The following is a 13,428-nucleotide window of genomic DNA, read 5'->3' as shown; positions in this document are numbered from 1 at the left end:
TTGAAGGGAAATCAAGGGTACAATTTTATGTGACTTAAATCTGAGACTTCTATTAGATACCCAAAAGAAAATGCAGAGTTAACAACTGGATTATTTGAATCTAGATTTCAGCAGGAATGTATGAAGCAGGAGATAGGAATTTGACAATCATTGGCGTATAGAAGGTATTCAGCATCAAGGGACTGGAAGAGATTGCCAGAGAGTGAAAGTAGGGAGAAAAGAAGATGAGGTCCCAAGTGTGAGTCCTAGACCACTGCAATGTCAGAGGTCAAGAAGATGAGAAGGAACTAGCAAAGGAGAATAGGCTGATAGGATGAAGGAGAACTGGGAGATTGCTGTCTTGGAGACAAAGATAAAAAAAGTAAAGATGTGTCAAGGAGACGGAGGAAGTGGTCAGCTGTGTCAAACATGGCTAATAAGCCAAATAAGATGAGGATTGAGAATTGACCTTTGGATTTGGCAAAGTGAAGGTTTATTGATGATCCTGACAAAAACTGTGGTACAAGACACATTGGAATGGTGACCAGATCAGAATGTGTTCAAAAGAGGAGAAGAAAGAAACAGGGAGACTGAGAACAGACCTCTCTTACATTTTTTCTGTCAAGGGGAGGAAAGTCATGTTGGGTGAGAGGGAATGCATTAAAAGTGTAAGGTGCAAGCAGGGGCCCTACATATGGCCCAAGGACTACTGAATCAGACTGGATGCTGCCTATAGGTCTGGAGCATGGTCTTGGAGGGCCCTGCTGATCCAGACTTTAACCCTTTGGTTGCTGGATTATGAAATGTCCAGGAGGTCTTAGGGGAGGGGTTAGGTTGAAAAAAAAATGGGAGAGGAGATACTGGGGAAGTTCAGGGTAGTGGGTGCTTCCCAGCAGGTCCAGAAATATCTCAGTACTTTTAACACTCAGTGTGGTAGTACCGGTATGTTTTAGTTGAACACCAGCCTGGATCCACAAAGAGGATTCTTTCTTTATTATCTTGGTTTTTTAAAAAGAGGATATTGCTGACATCTTTTCATGATAATGAAATGACTAGAAGAGAGGGGAGACTGGAAAATTCAATGATGTAAGAGGACGACATGAGGAATATAGGAAATCCTTGAGTTGGTGAGTGGGGATGGGGTTAGCACATAAATAAAAGGGTTGGTTTTAATGGAAACACAAATTTTTTGTTCCTTATAGCAGGAAGGAGCACAGAGAAGGGCACAGACATGAGTTAGCTGCTAAATGGTGGTAGAAGCCATGTGAAATTTCTCTTCTGGTTGCTCCTATTTTCTCTGTGAAAGAGAGGACATTTATTAACACCCCATCTTTTTATCTTCCTCAAGATCACTATGCATCCACATTTTATCTGAGATTTATGTAGAATTCTGGGAAAATGCTGGTCACTACACCAACTTTTGCTTCAGTGTCTCCAGCTGTGGGATTTCAATCCCATCTCATTCCAAGAATGATGATCGGAGCCCCATTTCCTTTCGAGAGAGTTTGTAGAGTGTGATGACCCTTGGCCCTCTCGTGCCCTGCTTTGCTATGGAGTGACCCGGAAAGGAAATGTTTCTTGCCTGGCACAGTGATGTATCCTGGGCCACTACAGAACCTGACTCAGAGTAGGTGTTCAATAAATATTTGTTGAATGACTAGAGGAAAGGAGGGAAAACAGGAAGGGGGGAGGGAGGAAAATCAATTTGCATCTAGAAGGGACCCCACTAATCTAGCCTAGTTGCATTATGTTTCTGCTCAGGAGATTTACATCTTGTTTATAACTAATTCCTCTGTTGCATGTTTGGCATTCTAAGATTTTTGCCAAGACTCAGGAATACATCCAAAATGGCTGAAGGATGACAGTGTTTGATTGCTTGCCTCTCTCTCTACCTCCGAAGTTAATATGATGCTATCTGAGTGCAAAGGCACAGACAGGGAGGAATTTAATGCAAATTTAGCCAGGAGTCTAGTGCCACTTCACAAAATATTGATTAGGTGTCTGATTTGCTCTCCCCTGACAATGGGCCATAGGAATAAGCCAATGAGGTGGGCTCAACCCCAGCTCGTCATGGTCATTCGATAAAGCCAGGCAACCAATGAGGAGCAGCTACCTTTTGATTGGGCGAGAGGCCAGTGAGGGGGGAAACCATCTTAGCAACAGCAGAAAATATTGCACACGCCCTTGCACACACGCACAAACACAGACATCATGCTTTACCACCCTGCTGCAGTGAACAGTCGCCGATTGTGTCTCTTAAGGCTTTTGTTTAACCTCACTCCCGCTTCCAAAGGACCAGTTTCTGTTCACAGATCACACTGCTTACCTGGTCAGTCAGCCCATAATCCCTTTTTAATGGAATGAAGGAACAACACTCCTCCCTGTGCCCCCCCCCCCCCAACACATGCACACACACACTCACATATCTTATTAAGGGCCAACTTTGTTCTGCAGGTGGATGGCACAGGCTTTGTTCTGAAACGTACTGTCCCAATCCCTTTCAGGGAGTCGGTCCACCACTGTCCTTTCCTGACCCAACATGCAGATAGGGCAGGAGGTGTGGCGTGCAGGATGGCCCACTGCTGGACTGTCATTTCTTCTGCTTCTTATAAGACTGCATGCAGCAGGGCTCTCCTTCAGCTAGCACAGGCTCCAGACTTGATGTGATTTTGCTTACAGGCTTCCCCTTTCATTGTCTGTGGCTGTGGCCTTCACATCCAGGGCCCAGGAAACTTGCCTGTGTTCAGCCTGACATTTGGCAATGTCTCTCTTAGCCACTGGGTTCCAAACATTTAACACTCTCCTTTGAAAGGCTCCTCTCCCCTGGTCTCCACTGTGTTTTTGTGTTTCCTGAGCAGCTGCCCTTATTCCCCAAGTGCTGGGGCAGGGGGGGTGCCTGCCAATCCATGGTTTCCCCAAATTAGGAGCTGCCATGACCTCCTTGCCTCATTTCTCTGCTCTCTCACCCCACATACTGGCTCTGATGGTAGATGCTGATGGCAGGTAACTGGGAGGGTGTGTTGGTTCTCAGCATCATTCTTTCCTCCATGAACTTTGCTTTCTTTGCTCTCACAGCTTGTTTCAGCATGAATCTTTGATCCAGGAGCATCTGTCCGTGATTATCCAGTCCTGCTGGTGGCTCTCTCTGCTGATGGTTGTAATTCTGTCTGGTTGGGAGAGACCATCCGTGAGGACAGTCTTTACTCCCTAAGGCGTGTGGCTGTCTTTTATTCTAGAGAAGATGAAGCTGAGAGGATGTCAGAGGAGTTTTCCATCCAAGAAGGATGCTTGTCTAGGAAATGATAGCTGGCTGTTTTCTACCTTCCTACCTACAACACAAAGCAACACAGCATGAAATGGAAGCAAGAAGGGATTAAGTTTCTTCTTAAGTTTCTTCTTCACGAAGCACAAATTTCTGAATATTAGGGTTAGCAGAACCTGGAACGTATTACCAAGTAGGCTTTGGAATTACTTTCTGAGTTGGGTACAGTAAGCCATCTCCCAGAGTTTTGGGAAGGTGTATTCTCTTCTCTCACAGAGGCAGTGGCATGGACACGATGACCTCCAGGGCAGCACACTATGGACTTTGGAGTCAGATTGGTCTAGATTCAAGTTGCAGCTCTGTTGCTGTTGAGCAATATGGTGGTAGCAAATTTCCTAACTTCTCTGGGCATTTAGAAAAAAATCTGTAAAATGGAAGGCACACTATCAGCCATATAGGTTTCAATAAAATCAGATGTGTACTTAGGCTTAGGGCTTACCATGTATATGCATTCAAAAATGTCAAGTCTTCCTTTCAATTCTAGAACTCTCACAGCTTCGTTCCATTGATACACCTCTGGACACAGTATCATTAATCAATTTTTAAGAGGTGAGCATTTACCTAGAGCTTAGCACTATGAGGCCTACATATGGTGTCTGCCCATGACAATTTACATTTGAGGCTGGAAAAGAAGCCAAACAAGTTAAGTAACAGGGGGCAGCTGAGGCAAGACAAAATAAAGGCCAGTTTTATACAGCCAGTAAGTATAATGTGAACAGGACATCTACCTGGGTTAGAGTCCCCCAAGAAAACATGATGGAAAAGTTGGGACTTGATTAGGACCTTAAAGAAAAGTTATAATTTGAATAAATCTAAGGGGTGGAGCTAGAGAGAGAGGGAGCAGCTGTCCAGGCTGAGGTAACAGCACCAGAAAACCCTCAGGAGAACAGGGTGTGAGGGTGGATGGCAGTAAAGAGGAGCAGTCTCAAGTATATTGGTCAGGGGCTCAGGCCCTGGAATTAGGCCTACCTTGATTTCGGTTCAGGAACTACCACTTATGTCCTTGTGACTCAGTTTCCTCAGCTGTAAAATGGGCATAATGATAGGATTAAGTGGTATCAGAAGCAGATAACATGCTTCGGGTATGTAGGACTGCAAAAACCATGCTTTAACCCACACACACCCAGGCAGCCCTCGTAACAGGACTGCCAATCCTATTTTTAATGTGAGACTTGAATAGATAAAAGGTAACAGCTCTAAATGACTGTGGACAGAATTTCTTGAGCTGCTGTGGAACTCCATGACAATGACCTCTGGTGTCCTCCCGGACAGCTGCTGATACCCACTTCTCCCTCTGTGGGTTGTGATTCAGCACTCAAACATTTTCCCTTTTATCTCCCCATTTGCATGCTCAGATTAGACATGGATTTGGTTAGACCTGCATCTGTTGAGACTGCCAGCCAATAATAGAAGCCCCACAGGGACTAATGCCGTCTGGTTTCAGGAGTGGGTCTAGCGAGTGAGGTCTAGGTCAGGAAGCTATTAGCTGCAGAGTCAGGGAATATATTCAGCTGTCATCACTTTTTAATTAAAAATAGCCTGGTGGCACTTGCATTCCAGCACTCTGTTGTAGAGAGCAGAGCACCACCCTCTCCCCGACAGTGGGTCCTCCCACAAAACAGGACACATGTCTTCTCTGTGGTCCCAGGTCTCCACAGCTTGTGCAGAGTCCACAAGAAACTAAAGGAAGGGAACAGACACAATGCATACATAACCTCATCCCAACTCTACCTTTAGTAATGGTAGGTTGGTGAGACGATTTACACCATGGAAATGTGCAAATGCTACAAATCAGGGCTTCTTCCTTGATGGAGAATGGCATGCCAAACACTGACTATCACACCACTAAAAGAGAGGTGATGTAGACCCCCAGCTGGTAATTCCCAAGAAGACCCCTGTGAAGTAGGATTTTAAAACATTCCAGGTTTGGTCTTCATGTTCCATCACATTAAATCTACTTCTCCCATCGCTTCTATGAAAAAGAACCATGAGAACCAATATGCCATCACTGTAAGAGCCCACTCAGTTAGACCAAAGGCCAAACCCCTGCTCCTTAGCTACCTTTTCACATGGCCTTGACTTTGTCTACTTTGTGAAGTGTTGATTTTCTTTTCTGTAAAATGGGACCAAGAATAGTGTCAACTAGTTAAGGTCACTGTGATCATCAATAAAACCTTTCATGTGAATCACAGTACCATCCTGGCGTGAAACAATCATGAGGTAAATATAGGCTACTTTATTAGTCTCAGCCTTTATAATTCTGGTTGCGGGACGTGATAAAAAAAAAAACTGAGCAGGTGTAGACTAACCAAGTGTTATCAGGCTTGTCATAAATGTGGAAGTCTAATAAGGATGTTATTTGACACAGTTCTCTGAACCATGCAACAGTGAAGTCTACCAATATGGTGCCACAACACAATTAAAATGTTTAATTTATTACTCTGGTGTTTTTGCATTTAAAGATATTTGTACAAAACAAAATGAATCACAGTCCCCGCTCTCTTAAATTGACATAATACACAAATTATATATTCAGCATCTTATAGCAATATGCAAATACAACATCCACATATTTGCAGTTTCATCAACACAAAACATTTCTTTTGTGCTTGTTTTCTATAGGCACACCAGAACAAAATGATTCTTGACAAATACAGTCATTTCTACTCTTGGGCAAACCCAATTTCTACTCTCTTGGAGTTTATGGTGGAAAGGGAACCCTGAGATCCCTCTCATAGATAGATAGATAGATAGACTAGACAAAGAGATAGGGAGTGCTACAAAGGCAAAATAAAAGTTTTTGTACCAAGAGCTAGTTCATAGAAATCTGAAGTTATTTACTTTGTGTTGAGCTAGATAAAATTCATTTTAGATGAATGTGAGTTTGCCTCATTGGAATCTTATACATGAGCCAGTAGACTTTGATTAAATCTAGTTGCTTATGGTGACTAATTATAGTTTGGTTTTCTTTGAAGTGCGGTTTGCTTTTTCAGAGTTAGCCAGACCAAAGTGAGGGGCCAATTTAGCAGAGACCAGTGGTAAAAATCACCTGACATTTATCAGTCTATTTACTTCAAGAACTACCCCCTGGCTCCCGTGGTAGCTCTTGAATCAGTGGTTCTACCACAAGGTTCTTCTGTATGGCTAGTCTGTACACTTTCTGGAGAAGTATCCCCAGTCAACCTGTAGGAGAATCACCCAGAGGGCTTATGAAGATAAGGATTCTTAGACCAAAGTCCAGTTCTGTAAATCATGCAGATGGGATCTAGAAGTTTGCACTTTATCATGGGCCTCAAATGATTGCTCTCCACACCAAACCACTGCCCTAGATGCTACCCTCTTGACACACTTCATATCCTAGGCCTCCTTATTCTTTCTACTGCTGCTTTCTTAGTTCAGATGCTCAGCCTGGCTACTACAGTGGTCTCTTAATTGGTCTTCTAGTTATCCTCTGTATTGTAATAAATATAAGCTGAATAAAATTCAGGTCTTATAGTGTCAGATCTTTCATAACATCCTAAAATAGGATATTTTCTAGAGGATAATTTAGTCCCTTTTCTAAAGATAAGGCTCTCACCAGCCTGGTCTCCTGCCACACCCTTTCAGTGGCTGCTTGCACCCTGCAGCCACACCAATGACTTTCCCAGTTCTCTGAACACACTTAGCTGTGCCTCTGCTCATGTTCTAGCATCTTGAGAGAATGACCTCTCCTCGACCTGCTCCTGGCTCTCTGGTAAATACCTACCGGTCTTTAACATAAAAGCTTTTAACATAAAAGCTGAAGAATTACCTCTTCCGTGATGGCTTACCTAAACATGTTCCCATTTTTGTGGCACCTGCCACCTCCCTTCAATCTGTATTTACTTTGATGACAGCACTTGCAACACTACGGCAGTATTTGGTTCATTTGTTTGTCTTTGTTTTAAAAGATTTTATTTACTAATTTGAGAGAGACAGAGAAAGAGAGAAAGAACAGGAGTGGTGGGGAAGGACAGAGGGAGAGGGAGACGCAGACTCCCTGCTGAGGAGGGAGCCCAATGTGGGACTCGATCCCAGGACCCCAGGATCATGACCTGAGCCTAAGGCAGATACTCAACCGATTGAGCCACCCACGTGCCCCTCCACTGATGTATTTGTTGACATGTCTGTCACTCCCTTGAAGGCACTAGCCCATGTGCCTACTCTTGGTATTTGAAGAAACATATTAATGTTTTCCAGAGTAAATGAATGAACCCATGAACTGTACCACAGGGAGCCTCAGTGTATTTCCAAACTAAATTTGCAGCCAAGAGTTGGCGGTGTCATCTTTCTTTTAGTGTTGTAAATCTTACCAAGAGTTTTGAAGATCATGAGACAAATGAAACAACTTGGCATTTTCCATATATGAGTGGGCTCAATCCAGTTTGACTAATAAATACTAAAACTTGATGAAGCCCACAAAATGCTCCTTCCCTCCAGGACAGGGAGATGAAAAAGGGAGGATGAGGGAAATTAAACCAATGTCTTTGTTATATAAATCTCAGGGTAAATTTGGGTAAATGAGCAATCTCTGTGGCAAATGTAACTGATCTTTCTGGAGAGTTATTTGATTTAATTGGTTGATTTAATTTCCTAGAAAATGAAATCTGAAAATACTATCCCTGAGAATACTTGCTTGCTACAAATCCCTTCTCTTATCTAAACCTCATTTATTTCAATTAATTTCCCATCATTCCTTCTCTCTGTCTACAGTTGATTTGGGTATTTCCCAGGTTTTTTTTTTTTTTCCAAGGTGACGGTTCAAAGATCAAACATAAAAAGTTGAAGAGTTGCCATTCTACCATCTAAGGCAATTTCAAAACCAGTGGTTTCTTTCTTGGATTGCAGGTGGGAATATAAAATGGAACAGCCACTTTGGAAAGCAGTGTGGTAGGTTCTTAACATGTTATATGAAAACTTAGTATATGACTTTATTCAATTTTGCTCCTAGGAATTTCCCTAAGCGAAATGGCTATCTATAGGCTTATGCATGAATATTCACAGTAGCATTATGTAGAATAGTCAAAACGTGGAAACCACTCAAATGCCCATGAATTGGTGAATGGATAGACAAAATGGGGTGTATCCATACAATGAAGTACTGATCAACAATACAGAGAAATGGAATATTGGTACATATTACAACACAGATGAACCTCAGGAGCATGCTAAGTGAAAGAAGACAGACACAAAAGTATTCATATTGCATGATTTCATTTATGTGAAATATCTAGAAAAGGTAAATTTATAGATAGAAAAAGGCAGATTGGCAGTGCCTGGGGTTGAGGAGGGAGGTAGGAGCAGACACTGAATACAGACAAGTTTGAGGAAATTTGGGAAGTGAGTTGAATGTTTTAAGACTGGATTGGGGTTGGAGTTGCCCAGTTCTGTACATTTACAAATCATTGAATTGTACAGTTATAATGGATGAATGCTGTGATGTGTAAATTATACCTCAACAGACCTACACAAATGGTTGAAATTGGCATTCTGTTAACTTCAAAAAAAATTTTTAGTGATATTACAGTTTTAAAAATATTTCCCAGGTGATGTTTTAAAATAAAAGTGTTTAATCACAGAATCTAGATTTAAGTTGGCTTCTTTCCTCTTCTGCGAACCCCTGAGACCCTTCACCTTTATACCGGTGGAGACATATTCAGATTGTAAAACCTTTTTTCTCCTTCAAACTAATTAAGCTCTGGTGACATCAGCTGTATTTGCAGTGCACCTGATTAAGGCCATGATACTAATTAAATTCCTGAATGATTAGAAATGCAAATTACCAGACTTGGTTCAGCAACAGGCATTGCTTCCTGATTCCAGAATGGGAGAGGGAGTAGCCCACCTCATCTCAGGTAATGGAATGCTTTTGAGTCTAACCTGAGTCTAATGGGGAAATAATATAAACAAGGAATGACTAGGACTTACCTATTTCATATGGGATAGTACTTCATTGATAGAAACTGCATGTTTCTAGGTGGCTTACCTGTGTAAGCACATTGAAAAGTATAGTGGGTTGGAAGGACTCTCTCCTCACCTCCCCCTCCAGGTTTTGGAGTTATACGGAACAGAATTCAAATCCTGCCTCTGACACTGGGCAGTGGTGTGATCTTTGACTAATTATCTAATTTCTCTGAGCCTGTATATCTTCATCTGTAAGAGGAGATTTGATTATCTATCTCAGAGGATTTGAGTAATAATGCAATAACATCACTTATGTCTCTTGGCCTAGTCTACAGGAGGCATATAATAAATGGAATCTATTCATAGGGTAGCTTGGATAAACCGACAAGTCTTGAATCTTCATTTATTTGACAAATACTGAGTGTCAACCATTCATTTACTTCTTCAATTCAAGCAAATACTATATTCAACTTACTGTATTCCCAGTTATATTTTTAGTGTGCAGGATACATCACTGAACTTAAAAAGACAAATATCCATACCATAGCAAGGCCAACTTAGGAAATATCTGGGGCGCCTGGGTGGGTCAGTGGTTGAGCATCTTCCTTTGGCTCAGGTGGTGATCCTGGGGTTCTGGGATTGAGTTCCACATCAGGCTCCCTGCAGGGAGCCTGCTTCTCCCTCTGCCTGTGTCTCTGCCTCTCTCTCTCTCTGTGTGTGCCTCTCATGAATAAATAAATAAAATCTTAAAAAAAGAAAAAATATCTATACACATAGTTAATAACTAGATTTTATGATAGGCAACAAAGAAGTATGTCCTATGGGGGGAAAAAACAAAGTAGGGTAAGGGGGATCTAGAGTGATGGAGGTGGGGGAGAGGATGGGTTGCAATTTAAGGTGGTGAAGGAAAAGCCCACTGAGTAGGAAAAAAATGAGCAGAGCATCAGAGGAGATGTGAGGAGCTAGCATTGTGCAGCAGATAACTGGGGAAGAGCCTCACAGGCCGGGTAAACAGCCAGTAAAATGGTCTCCAGGGGGGATGTACCTGCCACCTTCAAGAAGTAGCAGGAAGGCCAGTTACCATGCAGACACCAGCCACACAAAGGTAAATGGAACAATCAGAACCGAGATCAAATTCTGGCTCTGCCTCTTACCACCTCTGTGATCTTTGGTGAATTATTTAATTTCTCTGAGCTTATACCTCTCCATTTATAAAATGAGATTTGGATATCTATTTCAAAGGATTATCTGTCCCACAGTATTAAAACATTTACCGAAGTCATCTCTGAATTTGTAGAGTGTGCTTCAGCAAAGCAGCAACTACCGTTTTGTCTGGTTCTGATCCATTTAGTTGTATAGGGCTATGCTCCTGCTCTGAGCCTGTTCTAGAACTTCGATGTTGGTTGGTGGAGTAGCAAGGGGGTGGAACTGGCTGGGGTAGAAGGCCTGTTTGAAGACATAAAAAGGGATGAGAGGAATAAGCCTTAATTTATTCACTCAGCCGATGGATATTGAGCTTCTACTGCATTATAGGCACTTATTGCATGCAGAACCACCATGTGGAATGTGTTAAGGAATTTTAAATACTGGGATGGCCATACATTTTATATATATGTAAATAGTGTCTGTGTTTGCACGTATGCGTGTTGTTTATCTTAAAATCAACTGTGCACCAAAGGTGACTCAGATGTTTATGGAACTTTCATCAGAGACATCTGGTGAATTATGGGTTGGAGGTCAAGAGAACCATTAAGGCACATGGTGGTTCCTTCAACGTTAGTCCTCTTGGACTTGTCTGTCATTGTCTCTGGCTGCCTGGGAATGGAGTCATGAAAAGAATACTGGATTCAGAATCAGAAGGTGTTGCCTCAACAGCTGTCTCTTTACTTTTTCGCTGTGTGTCTTGGGCTTGTCATTTAACTCCTTTGAGCTTTTTTTTTTTCATTTATGTAATGGAAATAAAACCTCTGCGTCACCTGCCACCCAAACGTCATAGGTCAAATGAGGAAATGGATTTGAAATCAACTGATAAACTATAAAACTACAAGATGAGACAAGGTACATGTCTCTGCTAAAGAAAGAGGCTGATGGGAAGTGGCGAATGGTCAGTTACCTGTTGTGGGAAAGAATGGTTTTGGCATTTTTCCACAGAGTAGACATTTGGTGCTAATTTATGCACATTAGTTAATTTTGTGCCGTTGAGGGCTCCAACAGGACTCCCTGGTGGGTGTGCACCATCCATGACAGAATCAAGGAAACCACATAGCTCAATACTGTGATCCTTCCAGGGATGAGACCAAAGGAGACAGGCTCTTAAAGGGCACAGACGTGGCTGACAGTTTCAAAGTCATCTGCTTGAGGACACCCTACGGAGGCCTCCTACGAAGTTGGATGAATAGAGAAAAACATTTTTTCTTTTTTCCCCTAAAAACTGTTAGGTTTGTTTTCAACCCAGCTTTTCAGTCCTCAGGGTTTTACATTCTGGGCATGTAGGAATGTTGATACTCTGTGGTGACTGGTGGTGTTGGGCCCTTCTTTCCAAGCTCCCAAACCATCTGCGGTGGCTGAGAGTGAGAAGGGAAAAGTGACATACTTTTCAGTAGGAGAAAAACACTTTCAAGAGTCAAACTTAAGGCAAGTTCTTAGAGAAAAGAGAATGATTCAGGAGAAAGGCAACCAGATGCTCTGTAGGATCATGTGTCTGATTGTAGCATAAGTTGAAGGTGGGCAGGAAAGAATCACTGAATCTGAAGAATTATTGAACCCTCGTCATGGATGAGGGTAAACCATAGATTCCCTTATGTCTCTGGTCCCACTCTCCAACTGCAAGCTGCAAGCTGCTCCTCAGGAGGAGCATGGTTTTTGCATTTTTCTCTGTCTCTGACGCTCACCCAAGGGCTTGATCTCCACAGTTGCTCTAGATATGGTCTTAGGTGGAATGGTGGCACTGGCCCTCTCCTCACACCAATGCTGGCAAGGGAAGGAGGGCAGTCCCTGAGTTTTCTGTGGACAAATCTACCTCAGTGTTCCATAGACCTTGATAATTGGGGAGGATATTTGTTTAATTAGGAGATAAAAATATTTCTCTTCTTCTATACCCATTCATTTTGAGTGTGCTTGTTGCACCAACAGTGGGCTAGAAATGGATCAGAGGGCAGAGCGTCCCAGGGGCTCTATGACAGGCCTGGGGTAGCTGGAGTAATTTACAGGTGTTTCCTGAGGTACAGATGGTTGTGAGTTTCTGATAGTGGTAAAATATGAAAAAGCGATTTTGCTATCATTTAGGCATTTTCATTTCTATTTGGACATTCATTGTATGACTTCGCCTATAATCTTGACTTCTATAATGACTTTTTGAGTGCCTGAAAGTCTTTTTAAATAAATTTATTTTTTATTGGTGTTCAATTTGCCAACATATAGAATAACACCCAGTGCTCATCCCATCAAGTGCTCCCCTCAGTGCCCATCACCCAGCCACCCCCACCCCCCACCCACCTCCCCTTCTACCACCCCTAGTTCGTTTCCCAGAGTTAGGAGTCTCTCATGTTCTGTCTCCCTCCCTGATATTTCCCACTCATTTTTCCTCCTTTCCCCTTTATTCCCTTTCACTATTTTTTATATTCCCCAAATGAATGAGACCATATAATGTTTGTCCTTCTCCAATTGACTTATTTCACTCAGCATCCAGTTCCATCCACATCGAAGCAAATGGTGGGTACTTGTTGTTTCTAATGGCTGAGGAATATCCCATTGTATACATAGACCACATCTTCTTTATCCATTCATCTTTCGATGGACACCGAGGCTCCTTCCACAGTTTGGCTATTGTGGACATTGCTGCTAGAAACATCGGGGTGCAGGTGTCCCGGCGCTGAAAGTCTTTAAACTGTTTACATCACCAGTGTTCTGGGGCAGCTACAAACAACACTTACCCCTGATTTGCCTGTTAAAATGTACCGGTATCTTAAAACAAAGCAAAATAAAACAAAACAAAAAGCCCCAACCAGTCCTGATATTAGTTCAGTATGTTTTAGTTATGCTTTGTCATCAGTGATGTTCTTCGCTTTGCCTGCAGTGTAAAAGGTTAGTTTTTTTCTCTGTTTTCATTTGCTCTTATATTTTATCTTTTCTCTAACAACATAGGAATTCTATGTGATTTTAATCTTTACATCTTAAAAGTCAGGTATTAGTTGTTCCTAAACAGA

At 42.2% G+C, this 13,428-nt stretch overlaps 1 long non-coding RNA gene across 1 annotated transcript in view; it reads left to right on the top strand.

Moving 5' to 3' along the window:
• Positions 1-13,428, top strand: part of LOC144311431 (uncharacterized) — a 354,863-nt gene that overhangs the window by 129,022 nt on the left and 212,413 nt on the right. The window lies entirely within an intron of this gene.

This window comes from Canis aureus, chromosome 3 (assembly GCF_053574225.1).
Source record: "Canis aureus isolate CA01 chromosome 3, VMU_Caureus_v.1.0, whole genome shotgun sequence".
NCBI classification, from domain to species: Eukaryota; Metazoa; Chordata; class Mammalia; order Carnivora; family Canidae; genus Canis; species Canis aureus.
Note: the sequence above shows the minus strand (reverse complement) of the source record. Positions and strands in the feature narration are given on the sequence as shown.